The sequence below is a fragment of the Leptidea sinapis genome, chromosome 20 (assembly GCF_905404315.1).
Source record: "Leptidea sinapis chromosome 20, ilLepSina1.1, whole genome shotgun sequence".
Taxonomy (NCBI): domain Eukaryota; kingdom Metazoa; phylum Arthropoda; class Insecta; order Lepidoptera; family Pieridae; genus Leptidea; species Leptidea sinapis.
This window is the reverse complement of record NC_066284.1, coordinates 6,001,614-6,014,755: the sequence shown is the minus strand read 5'-3', so window position 1 is coordinate 6,014,755 and position 13,142 is coordinate 6,001,614. Positions and strand designations below refer to the sequence as shown.

General features: G+C 33.6%; 1 protein-coding gene across 1 annotated transcript in view; it reads right to left on the bottom strand.

The window, feature by feature from the left end:
* LOC126970335 (ADP-ribosylation factor-like protein 4C) overlaps window positions 1-13,142 on the bottom strand; it is a 99,514-nt gene that overhangs the window by 5,524 nt on the left and 80,848 nt on the right. The window contains exon 3 of the mRNA XM_050816191.1: window positions 3,102-3,163. The gene's annotated coding sequence lies outside the window, so the exon portion shown is untranslated. The remainder of the gene's footprint in view (window positions 1-3,101; window positions 3,164-13,142) is intronic.

The following is a 13,142-nucleotide window of genomic DNA, read 5'->3' as shown; positions in this document are numbered from 1 at the left end:
TGAGACTCAACAGTTCAACCTATTGCGTCATCAAGGCTTTATTTGTTAGTGTGAAGTTAGCTCGAGTCAACTAAGGGAGCGCGATCAGGTAAAGCAATATTTATCCCAGTAATAACTGTTTATAAAGAGTTAAAATTTATACGTTAAATGTTATTACTTCCAGAATATAGGTGCAAGGACATAGTTGTACTTGAGTTTCGTATTATTGACTCGTCTATATGATTTTTGACATTACCTACTGGTTTAATAGACATACCTATTAAGAATCAATATCTTATTAGAATTATGTTACTTAGTAATTACTAATTACTACGACACTAAGAATCCCAGACTTATAGCCATCGCTAAATAGCCTCTGTTAAAGTCAAAGTGAAAAATATTTTATTGACATAAAATCAATAGATTGCTCGTCAAAGTCAATCACAAAAAATACAATTCAGATACACAGTTATTACATATTAATTACACAAAAGTTTAAGCATATACATATTTTTAAAATATGCAATCCAGTTTAACAATACAAGGCTGAACCATAAAATTCATAAAAAAAAACAATTATAATATTACTAGTGGACCCAACAGACGTTGTCCTGTACACATGTTTTAAATTGGATAAATCGGTCCAGCCGTTAGGAGCAGTTCACTAACATACACATGAGCAGGAGAATTATATTATATGGGCGGAATTGAGAATCTAAACCAATCTCAAATTCACTGAAACAAACAAAAAAGTCATCAAAATCGGTCCAGCCGTTTAGGAGGTAGTTCAATTGTGAATCTAAACCATTCTCGAATCCACCTGAATACACACAGAAAGTTTCATTAGAATCGGGTCCAGCCGTCTAGGAGGAGTTCAGTGACATACACACGCACACAATAATTATATATATAAAGATTCAATCCCATATTTTATTATTTCTCATGAAGACTTTCATATACAATAATAATTATTCAAACCTGACTCATATGTTTAGAGAATAGCGCGTTCAAGTAAACATAGGAACAACCAAACAAAAAGCTATTTATTATTTTAGTAAAGGTTATGTTAAATTTGGAATACGTCTGCAATGAACCGTAAGGTGAGTGTAGTTAGTATATCAATTTAAATCATTTTCCTGTTAAGGTCATTGGAGTCAGGTGAAAGCATAATACAATGGTCGTGCCGATGACGGCGGTATAAGATACTTTCTCCGCTTGCCCTTCGGCACGCCCAACACAGATATTTCTATTAAAAATAACGAGTTTACGTAAAATGAACGAGGTACGGAACCGGTACGAGATGTGTTGGGAGAGTAATTTATTTTTATATTAAATTTATAAAACCAGTGGGTGGCTCCTTTGCACAGGATGCCGGCTAGATTATGGGAACCACAGCGGCGCCTATTTCTGCCGTGAAGCAGTATTGTGTAAGCATTACTATGTTTCGGTCTGAAGGGCGCCGTAGATAGTGAAATTAATGCGCAAATGAGAAGTTGTAGTGCTATTCAGAATTTTTGGAGTTTTTCAAGAATCCTGAGCGGCACTGCATTGTAATGGGCAGGGCGTATCAATTACCATCAGCTGAACGTCCTGCAGCTCATCTTGTCCCTTATTTTCATAAAAAAAACCTTTTTATGTAAGACTAGCTGACGCGGCAAACGATGCTTTGCCATATAAATTGTAATTCTATTGATCTTGTGCTTGCTAGTTGATAAGAGATGGCGCTAGTTGTATTCATTAGTAACAATCACACTTCTTTTATATATTGTATAATTTACACTACAGTTTTATAAATTATAGCCTATATGTTATTCTGGTGTGTTAGCTATATTATTGTAAAGTTTCATCAAAATCTATTCAGTAGATTTTGCATTAAAGAAGTTCAAACATACATCCAGACATACAAACTTTCACATTTATAATATTAGTAGTATAATTATACATACACTTAAACTAGTTTATTTACCTAAAAAATGTCGGGCTATGTCGCAGAGTGAAAAGATAGTAAATACGCGCGCAGTTTTTAGTAGATATTTGAATATTAAACAATTATAACGTCTATTTAATATGTTATCATTTATTTATTATTTTTATATGTGTATTATACTCATAAAATAAAACACTAGGTGCGTGAACAAAGTTTACCTGGCGATCTATGAATAAAATTGTGAACTGCACGAACGCACATAAAAACAGTCATTGAAATTTGCTTGATATGTTTTGATATATTAACACGTTTTCTATTCGCTTTTATTTAGCTTCACCTGTGGAGCGATTTTGACCCACTTTAAACTTAGTAGATTTATCGAGGACCGATGACAATACATTAATTTGATAAAATTATTCAATTTTTCAATTTGCAAAATAAAATTTTTGTTAATTTACATTATTTTTTCATCTATCGTCTATAAGGAAGGTATTTTCAATTTAACCATTATCTTTTCAACCAAAGCGTTTTTTAGTTTTTTTTTTGACTAGTTTTATTATTTTTCATTAATGTGTTCATTAATTAAAATGACTATGGCAATGATTAACCAGTAATTTTAAAATTAACATTAAAAACAAAAACTCGTTATTCTAATTTATTTTTGATACAAATAATAATAAAACACGCTATATATATTCCATAGTCACATCTAGATTTTCATTTACAATGAGATCTAACGGAGAAAACATTTAAAAAATCTAAACCGGTTTATAAAAGGCGTTTTGAGATAATAAACAAAAAAGTTCACGAAGCTTCTATTTAAAAATTCGCAAAAAAATCTGTCTACCGTCGTCGTAAACCGTAGATTATTGATACACACTTTTAAACAAGTTATCTTGCCCCAAACTAGGCATAGCCTGTACTATGGGTACAAGACAATGATATATTTAATACAATATACTTACTTAAACTTACATAAATACACATAAACATCCATTACTCGGAAACAAACATCTATATTCATCATAATATAAATGATTGCACCTACCGGGATTCGAACCCGGGACCTCTAGCTTAGCAGAAGTCGTCATCGTCGTAGAATTTTATCAGTCTGGTGACATTTGAATATTATATATCGATATTTCCTTTGAGAATTATCGCGAGTATTGACTTATTTTTTATAATAAGTACTGACCTAGTTTGCACTTTTGTAGAATCAGTCGACTGTGATTTAAATAACTGCTTGTACGCTTGTATCTGTAACAAAAGAAACAATACAATTAAAAATAATAGTATGCTAATAGATTGACAATTTACCATTAGGAATTAGGTATTTAACGTTCTTAATTTATATATACTTATATCATTTCATAGGATGATAAAAGGTCCTCTTATCTATATATATATAAATGAATTGCTGTTCGTTAGTCTCGCTAAAACTCGAGAACGGCAGGACCGATTTGGCTAATTTTGGTCTTGAATTATTTGTGGAGGTCCAGAGAAGGTTTAAAAGGTGAATAAATATGAAAGTGCTCGATATTAAATATAAACAACAACTTTGTTTTTCCTTTGATGTGTCTCCTGTCGTTCAGAAATCAAATTGAAAGAATAGTTTAAAATAAATAACTAATTAGAATCTTTATATCTTTCTAACTTTCTCAGGAGGTAAAAAGCAAACTTTAATTTAATTATTGACTTTTTCTTATTACTTTAAATGGCAATACAACGTTTGGTGGGTCAGCTCGTAATTAATATAATCACGCCTGTCTGCTAGAGTATGTCACATTTGGCAGTCGCTCGAATACTTTCATACTAGTACTCCTACTCTTCTTGGGACTCCTAACTTGGCTCCTTTATAGTAATTCCCCAATCTGCTCGTAGAATACGTTCTACCCATAGATAATTAATACGTCTAGATAGAGTTTCTTGCTGTTAGACAACCGATAAAAACAGGCCAGGAGTATTAGTGTAGTTGCGTGACACGTAGTTGCATTGAAGATTATCTCATGTCCTATTCCAGTTCCGGTTCCCAACATATTGTATGAATCTTATTTCGAGGAATATTGCTCTGGCAAATATGGCAAACCAACTATTGGTATAGTTATAGCTCATCCACGTGAATTTCAGTTCTTCACAAATCCCACGTGGTTTTTTCAGGGCTAAAATGTAGCCTATGTCCTTTCCCAAGCTCCAGTCAGTCGCTGTACCAAATTTTATCCAAATCGGTTACATTCACATTTATCATATTAGTTTTAGTTTTGACGATCAAATTCAAATGATGAATTTAGACTATACACGGTGACTACCGCAGTATCTGTGATATACTATTAAGTTGCGGATGATAACATCCGCGATACTTCCTTCTGTACTAGAATATGAGGATTTCCACCTCGCAATTTCCTCCTCCATTAGTGATTTCTATGTGCAAGTTTTCTTTATGAGTGGAAATAGCAATAAAGCCACTAGGAGCCTTCAAAAACTGCCAATAAGAATGATAGTACAAAAAAGCAAGTAATTAATTAATTTGCCGTTATTTAAATTAATTCGCTATAAAAGTCAATAACCAATTCGATACATGTAGAGATTTTGCTAGCAATAATAGTGGCATACATTTGTTTCGGAATATTCCTAAATGGAACGAAATGCCTCAAGTTGCGCGGAATAGATGCAACATTTTATGTGGCCATAAAACCACAATATTGGAATATTTAGAGATTGGTGTTTTCCAATAAAACAAACGAAAGTGAGGAGAAATCGTTAAAGTTCAGTCGTCATAGTTTAATGTGATTTCTATCATGTTAACACAGACGCTTCTAAATGAAAAGCGCGTTAATGCCATCTCTCTTGAGTGTTACGCAAACGAAGCGGCATCTACCAGTAGTGAAGTAATATTATATAGGTGTGTATGACATAAAACTGTTCACATTGAAATACACCCTGAATAGACTTAAATAGGACTACAAACGAGATTGAGTGACAATCTCAATTCAACCATAATTCTATCCAAACCCGCATTTATAAGAGTAGGTATAGCATTTATAAATGATATGACAGTGCATTTGAATAGATATCGATTAGGCTGGGTGGGCGTTGCAACCAGTAAATTGTACTAAAAATAATATTTAACGTACATACATAAAAACAAATAATATTGACACACTTTTACACAGATTATCTTTCTCCAAGCTATTCATAGCCTATACTATGGGTAGGACAACGATATATCATGTATTTAATACAGAATACTTACACAAACCTACATATTCATCATATAAATGTGCACCTACCGGAATGTAACGCGGTACCTCTAGCTTAGTAGACAGGGACACTGACCATGGGCTAGATGGGTCGTAAATCCCAACTACACGAAATAAGTAATTGCATTAGCAACCAAAGAATTTCAATTATGTCTACATTATATTGCTTATATAATAAATATGTTCTCCTATAGGTGAAAACCAAAATTAAATAACATTAAACCTCCGAAAATCATAGGCAAGGGTAAAATACTTTTAAGATACATAGGAGTTTTGTGTAGGTATTTCCACATTAATAGATTGTAGTTATTATTATACTTCAGTAATATCGATAACCTCGAAACCAAAATATAGAAGCGCCTCTAATAAAAATGGTGGACGAAATATATTTATAAGTAAGGCCAGATTTCGCTAGATTAAACCAGTTAATGAACAGGTTTGCCATAAAAACTCATAAGTAAACGGCACGCAACACACTATTAGAAGAAATACCAAGATTTAGGCATAAAATTGTTACCTGCACAGATCTTACAAAAAATAAACCAATTAAAAATCGTACTAACAAATACGGACTGCTATTTCATTGGATATTAGACTGAGACTAGTCTATTACTGTAACAAGGAGTTCTTATCCGCATAATTATAAGAACTCATTGTTCTATGGTTGGCCGTCAAGCTAAAGAATTAGATTTGAATATTGATTAGAGAATAAAGTTAAGTCAGAACGGTCAATATTTATAATTAATATGTTTATGAAAGAGTATAAGAATAACAGATATGTTTGTTTTAATATTGAAACGATCCCGCGTGTGAGGGAGGACTCACGCGCTACAATAGTTATAACTTATATCTATACTTATAAATAGAGAGCTGGTTTTTTCCTTCGGTTCTACTGCGAAAACTACTGAACTGATCGGAATAATACTTATACCATAAGATGTAGCATGTTTTAGTATATTATAATAATGTTGGTGATTACTAATCCGGAACCTATATTTTGATACAAATAACCGAGTCAAGCGACTGACTTTATATAACAAAACAACGTTTGGTGGGTCAGCTGGTAATCTATACTAATATTATAAAGCTGCAGTGTTTGTTTGTTTGTTTGAACGCGCTAATCTCTGGTACTACTGGTCCGATTTGAATGATTCTTTCAGTGTTGGGTAGTCCATTTATCGAGGAAGGCTATGTTTATTTTTTTTTTTTTTCAAAATAAGGGATCCGTAATAAAATTGCTATTTTGTAACACAAGGTGTAAAATCGAAAACCTATTTTTTCGTGCGCTGCAAAAACTATTGACAATAAATAGAACAAAATGATGTACAGGCTATAAAATAGGCAATATTTTATTACTTATAAAACTATCGCGTGAATTATACTTTATATGGCAAAACAACGTTTGCCGGGTCAGCTAGTAATAATTATAATTAAAAAGCTATAAGAAACATTCGTGAATAGAGAATCAATAAAAAAGAACGAGCGAAACCACGTGGCCACTTATAAAACAAATAAAGTTGAATTGAACACAAAATTATGCAAGACGGGAAGTAAAGAGTTTGTTTGCATCAATGTAAATATAAACGGCATTCTATGCTAATCTACATTAATCTGTAGTGAGTCGGTACAGATGGCACACACAAATCACAATAGTCGGCGTGGGAGTACGAAGGTAAAGTGTGCATGGTTTGTCTATTATTATAAAATCAGCAACGACGAGCAACTGGATGGATGGTAGCTTCATTAAACTATATTTTTTTTTATTTTTTTATTTATATATCTACTTACATTTATTTACTCGCCAAACGTTACGTAAATCGGCGAGATGATGAATGAAATAAACATTTTGACTGTTGCTTCTCAATACATTTTTGATAATGTTCTGTATGTTCATAAGCACATTGAGGAATTTTCTAGCAAACTGTGACATTCATAATATTAACACGAGGAACAAACATAAACTTGTTATGCCTACTACTCGGTTGGGTCGAGTTAGTAAGTCTTTTGTTGGGCGATGTATATGCTTCTACAATATGATCCCAGAAAATGAAATTACGAAATTTAAAAGAATTGTTAAAAAACGCTTGTGTGGGAAAGGTAATTATAGCATAAACCATTTTCTTAATGAACCACGGACTGGGAATAACATGAACACACTCAGGCTCTTTAATTATAAATGTTTATTGTACGATATCACATTGTAATCCATATTTTATAATAAAAAAAAAACCCGCTGAGTTTCTTGCGCCCATTCTTCTCAGGTCTGAGGCAGTCACTTTTGAATGGGTGGTAGTTTTTGACGTTCAATAAGTGATTTTAAATCCTATATTTGAATTTGAATTTTAAGATACGCTCATTAATGTTTTAACAAAACCTACCTATAGCCTAATGGTATAAAAACATAACATGGTATACAAATTATAATATAATAATGTAAGATGCGAATAACTATATTGTTATGATGCTTGACGTCATGTAGTTTCTTCTATACTTTTTACTTTATATTAAGTAATAATACATTTTTAAGCTTTTTCTTAAGTGATCCCATCTCTATCTTAGGGTCTGTCTTAACATATCTATATTATTAAATACATAGGGTAATATATATCTATCTGTAGTCTGTACGTTTACCGTCTGACATAGTCTATCTCTTCAACAGTTTTTGTTGCTCTCAATATAAAAGTTAGGAATGATTAACTTGGAATAATTGGTTACTGCGACTTCAGAGAGTTGCAATCATGAGTCACTTGTCACATTGTCTGATAAGAAACAGTACTAAGGTCAAGTCGAGAGTTAAAATGGAGTCTTTCGTCGATATCTTTCGTACTTGTTCATTTTGTTGATACTGCATACGATTCAATAAGAAAGAGTTGTCTAAGGTGGAATTTAGTGACTGCTCGGAATATTGGTAAGATATTATTGCTGAACCACTGTGGGGTCGCGCACCCAATTTCAAATTACATTCAGGCTATGATACTAGTAATGAATTTTAATTTCTCGAGAGTCTGAGATAAGTTTAAAGATGATGTAAGCATTCAATGGTATTAAGTGTATTTTCGAAAATGGCACAGTTTCCAAATATTAGTGACTATAGCTACTCTTATGTACTTTAATAACGCAGGACGTTTGGCCAGTAATTTTTTGTCTAACCAGACAATATGCGAAAATACGACAGTATCCTTAAATGAACAGTTTTCTTGCGACCAAAAGATAATTTCAGGTGGAGTAGTATTTTAATGAACAATTGTTAATTTATATTCGGTATAACGATATTATTAATTATTTATTCTCCACACAGTTTGAATGAAAGTGTTGGAAGGGGTAGACCTAGGAGGACGTATCGAGACCAAATCAGGGACGTCTTGAAAAAAGGCCAGGTCAAGAGTACCCTAAACCGAAGAGCATGTATGAAAGGAATAATGAAAGTGGACGAAGCGAAACAAGTACCTACTTGTTGTGTAAATGTAAGGATCGTAGCAAGGGGAAAGAAGTGGTCTTTAATGTACAGTTACGTACCTTGTGTTGCTAGGGGCGGATACTGAGATGAATTTATCCTTACAATGATATATAATGAGATAAATAATATATATATATATATATATATAATAATATAATATAATATATCGTAGTCCGATATCTACGCTACATTAGAACATCTTTGTTACTGTGGGGCCTGTTTCTTGCAAAATTAATTAGAAATATATATTTCCTAAAGACTTATGTTTTCTAGCCAACTAAGCATTAAACGTTTCACTAATAACAACGGATTTTTCAAAATTCCATCCACAAGAGTTTTTTTTTTATTATGAACAGAATAACGTCTGTCGGGTCAGCTAGTACTATGCAAATATTATATCTATTAATACCAAAGGATTTTGAATGTTTTTTATCTGAAAAGAAAATAAACCTGTTTTATCCAGTGGTGAACTACAATAGTGAAAGTTGCTCACGATGCATACACATATCATACACCAAAGAATTGGCAGAGAAAGTATCTATCTATAGAATTATCATAAATATTTATTTGTCGGATATTATTACGTAAGACGGAGTGAAACGTTTTAAATGTTTTGTGACCAGCCGTGTGTTAGGCGGTGTGACCGTTACCCAGCTGATTGAGGTCGAACGTATACTTGATGCTTCAACACCCAGTAACCTATATTCGTTACTGTTTGATGAGCTGACTTGACTGCTAATCGCTACTTTAGTTCGGTTCAACCGGGATTTAACCAGCGCGATAGTTTTCGCTCCACGAAAAAGTGTACCTTAACAATCTTTTATTATTATTTTATGTTACATTTTATTTATTTGTGGAGTGAGTGGTATTTTTTTTATCTTTATATATATATATATTTCTTGTGTGCGTGTGTATGTCACTGAACTCCTCCTAGACGGCTTGACCGATTCTAATGAAACTTTCTGTGTGTATTCAAAAGGATTCGAGAATGGTTTAGATTCACAATTGAACTACCTCCTAAACGGCTGGACCGATTTTGATGATTTTTTTGTGTGTTGCAGTGAATTTGAGATTGGTTTAGATTCTCAATTCCGTCGATATAATATAATTATCCTGCTCATGTGTATTTAAGTGGACTCCTCCCAACGGATGGACCGATTTTTCAAATTTAAGACGTGTGTCCGAAATTTCCGACAGGACAACGTCTGTTGGGTCCACTAGTCTATATATATACAAATGAATTGCTGTTCGTTATTCTCGCTAAAACTCGAGAACGGCTGGACCGATTTGGCTAATTTTGGTCTAAAATTTATCGTGGGAGTCCAGAGAAGGTTTAAAAGGTGAATAAATTTGAAAATGCTCGGAATGAAATAAAACCCATACCAAACCCAAACCCAATAACCATTTTGATTTTCCTTTGGTGTGTCCCCATGCGACATCATGTGTAATTAATCGAAAATAATAATAAAATTTTATTCATATTGAGCATTTTTTATTTGTTTTAATAAGAAAAGGATTCCTTTTGTTTGTTTTTAGTTTATTTTATACAACATTTTAGGTCTTTTATTTATCCATTCAGTCAGTACGAAGTCTGCCGGGTCAGCTACTAAGTAATATAAATGGATATCAGCAACACCAGGGATCAACAAATGCGATGACAGCCTTAAGGTGCCTAAGTCGTATTGGTTAGGGAATACTGTAGCCAGTAATTGATACCACAAATTGGCTGTGCGAGCGGCTGTGGAACTTTAATTGGAAATTTGTTATAGAAGTGATAGAAAAGAATTAGTGTTAAAACAATCAAATAATGACATATTAATGCCTTTTTTATGAGCCAAATGCAACTTATCCAAATAAAAATAAAAAGTATTAAGTCGGAAACATAATGTTTGTATATAAATTCTTTATAGCTATTTTGGTCGGCAAAATAGATGGGAAGAGGCCTCGTGGACGCAGTCCAACACGATGGTCCGACCAGATCCACTCCGACCTCGACTTTACGGTTCACAATGCCTTTCACACCGCCAGAGATAGGAATAGATGGAGAGCGACCATACGTGAGAAAGTGATACAGAGGGGTGGTCACGACCCTCAGTACTGAGGATTACGACGCAGGGAGGAGAATAGCTAAGTATATACCATAATTATGCATAAATATTTAAATTAACGACGATTCCGCAAACATAATAGAGTTAAATATATAGATAGAATAGAGTTAAAAATAATATTCAAAACATAAAATAGCCTCAAGATTCATAAGAAATGAATTCACAAAGCGAGCGCCAATATTTGCCATTCAGGGTAGATTGGATATCCGCACGATATTCCATTCAAAGCCTTCATTACATTACAATGAGCCACGAACGATTTAATTAAATCATTAACTTTTCAGTTTCACAATGTCAGTTTCCACGAATACAGTTTTGCAAACATAAATTTATAAATCCATATTTGACTGTAGTTTCTGTTTCATGAATGAAAAAGTTAAGATAGAAGTTAGCTATGGATTCATAAATGAATAAAATTGACTTACCGTACGTTAGTAAGTGTACAAATTAAGAACGGGTTTATAGAGTGGGAGGCTCCTTTGCACAGGATGCCGGCTAGATTATGGGTTCAACGGCGCCTATTTCTGCCGTGAAGCAGTAATGTGTAAGCATTACTGTGTTTCGGTCTAAAGGGCACCGTAGCTAGTGAAATTACTGGGCAAATGAGACTTAACATCTTATGTCTCAAGGTGACAAGCGCAGTTGTAGGGCCGCTAAGAATTTTTGGGGTTTTTGAAAAATCCTGAGCGGCACTTCATTGTAATGGGCAGGGCGTATACATTACCATCAGCTGAACGCCCTGCTCGTCGCGTCCCTTATTTTCATAAAAAAAAAGAACTCTCCATGTTTTGCTTGTTGTTAAATTATTCTAAAGAAGTTAGTTTTCTCTCGAACTATCATCACAGATTGCAGAATACATTCTTAAGGAAACTGGCTGTTAAATAATTATTCTTAACGCTTAAATTAAAATGTAATCCGAGTAGTAATTACTAGGTATTGTTCACAAAAGCTGCAAGATTGTGATAATATCTGCGGCCTTGTGATAGAGTTGCTGTGTGTTGCGAGTGGCGTGTGAAACATTGTTCGTACTATTGTACAATACCTTACTTAATACTCACAATTATTTTTGTTACTCAACGACTTGTAATATACCAACGACAAAGACTATTCAATTATCGAATCTACTATTGTTTCTGACTCTTTGATATTCACATACACTAGATTTTAGACACTCTTTTGTGAGTTGGTTTTGGGTGAATGCTTTTGGTTGTTAATATCTCCGACTTTGCCAGTAGGAGATCTAGTTTGCACAGGATGCCAGCTAGGTTATGTGTACCACAACGGCGCCTATTTCTGCCGTGAAGCAGTAATGTGTAAGCTTTACTGTATTTCGTTCTGAAGGGCGCCGTAGCTAGTGGAATTACTGGGCAAATGAGACTTAACACCTTATGTCTCAAGGTGACGAGTGGAGTTGTAGTGCCCTTCAGAGTTTTTCAAGAATCCTGAGCGGCACTAGATTGTAATGGGCAGGGCGTATCAATTACCATCAGCTGAACGTCCTGCTCGTCTTGTCCTTTATTTTCATGTAAAAAAAGACTCGAAGTATATTTAGAAATAGCCCATTTCACCAATCGAACTTAGAATAATTAATGGCTAAATGAAGAATCATCACCTTTAAATAAGAAATAAAAAAAAAACAGTTGTAGAAACTGCCGATAGAAGTAAAACTTAGACCAAATTGTAATATTTTAGTACCGCACAATGATTCTAAAATTAAACAAATCAAATAATAATGAAACAAAACCGCTATTTCAACAATACACAGTATGTACAAATTGAACTTTTCACTAAATTCATTCAATTTCACTTATATGATATACACAACACTAATGTTGCACAATACGTCAGCTGTATAGCTACAGATATACTGCTATAAGCAATTCGGTGACGCGAACTCATGAGATTTCACCAATCCAAAAAGTGTCTACCTATAAGATATATTTATATTTTTAATTATTTATTTATCGCCTGCGCCAGTTATGAACATGTCGGTGGCCCGAACCCATAATACATCATCATCTAATATAGTAATAAAATACACGAGTGAACGGGAAATATTGTATAGGTTTAAATACCACACACTAATGACATACGATGATACTTTCGTACGTATTACTACTGTATTACGTACTTCACAAATGCTTGTTAAGTCACCCTTTTTGCAAGAGATGCAACAATCGTAGGGATTGCTTACGTCATTGTTTGCATTTTACTCTACCTTGCTCATGAAAAATAAACTGTTATCATGCTGAATGAATGAGACCCGGCGATAAATGTCAAACAGATTTAATATTGACGGAAAATCGATTTACGGTGAAACGCGAAGCGACAAGCCAGCCTTTTGTTTGTGAAGTTGTAGTTTATTGTACGAAGATTAAGTTATTATGACCGTCGTTTACATAAAACAGTAAGTA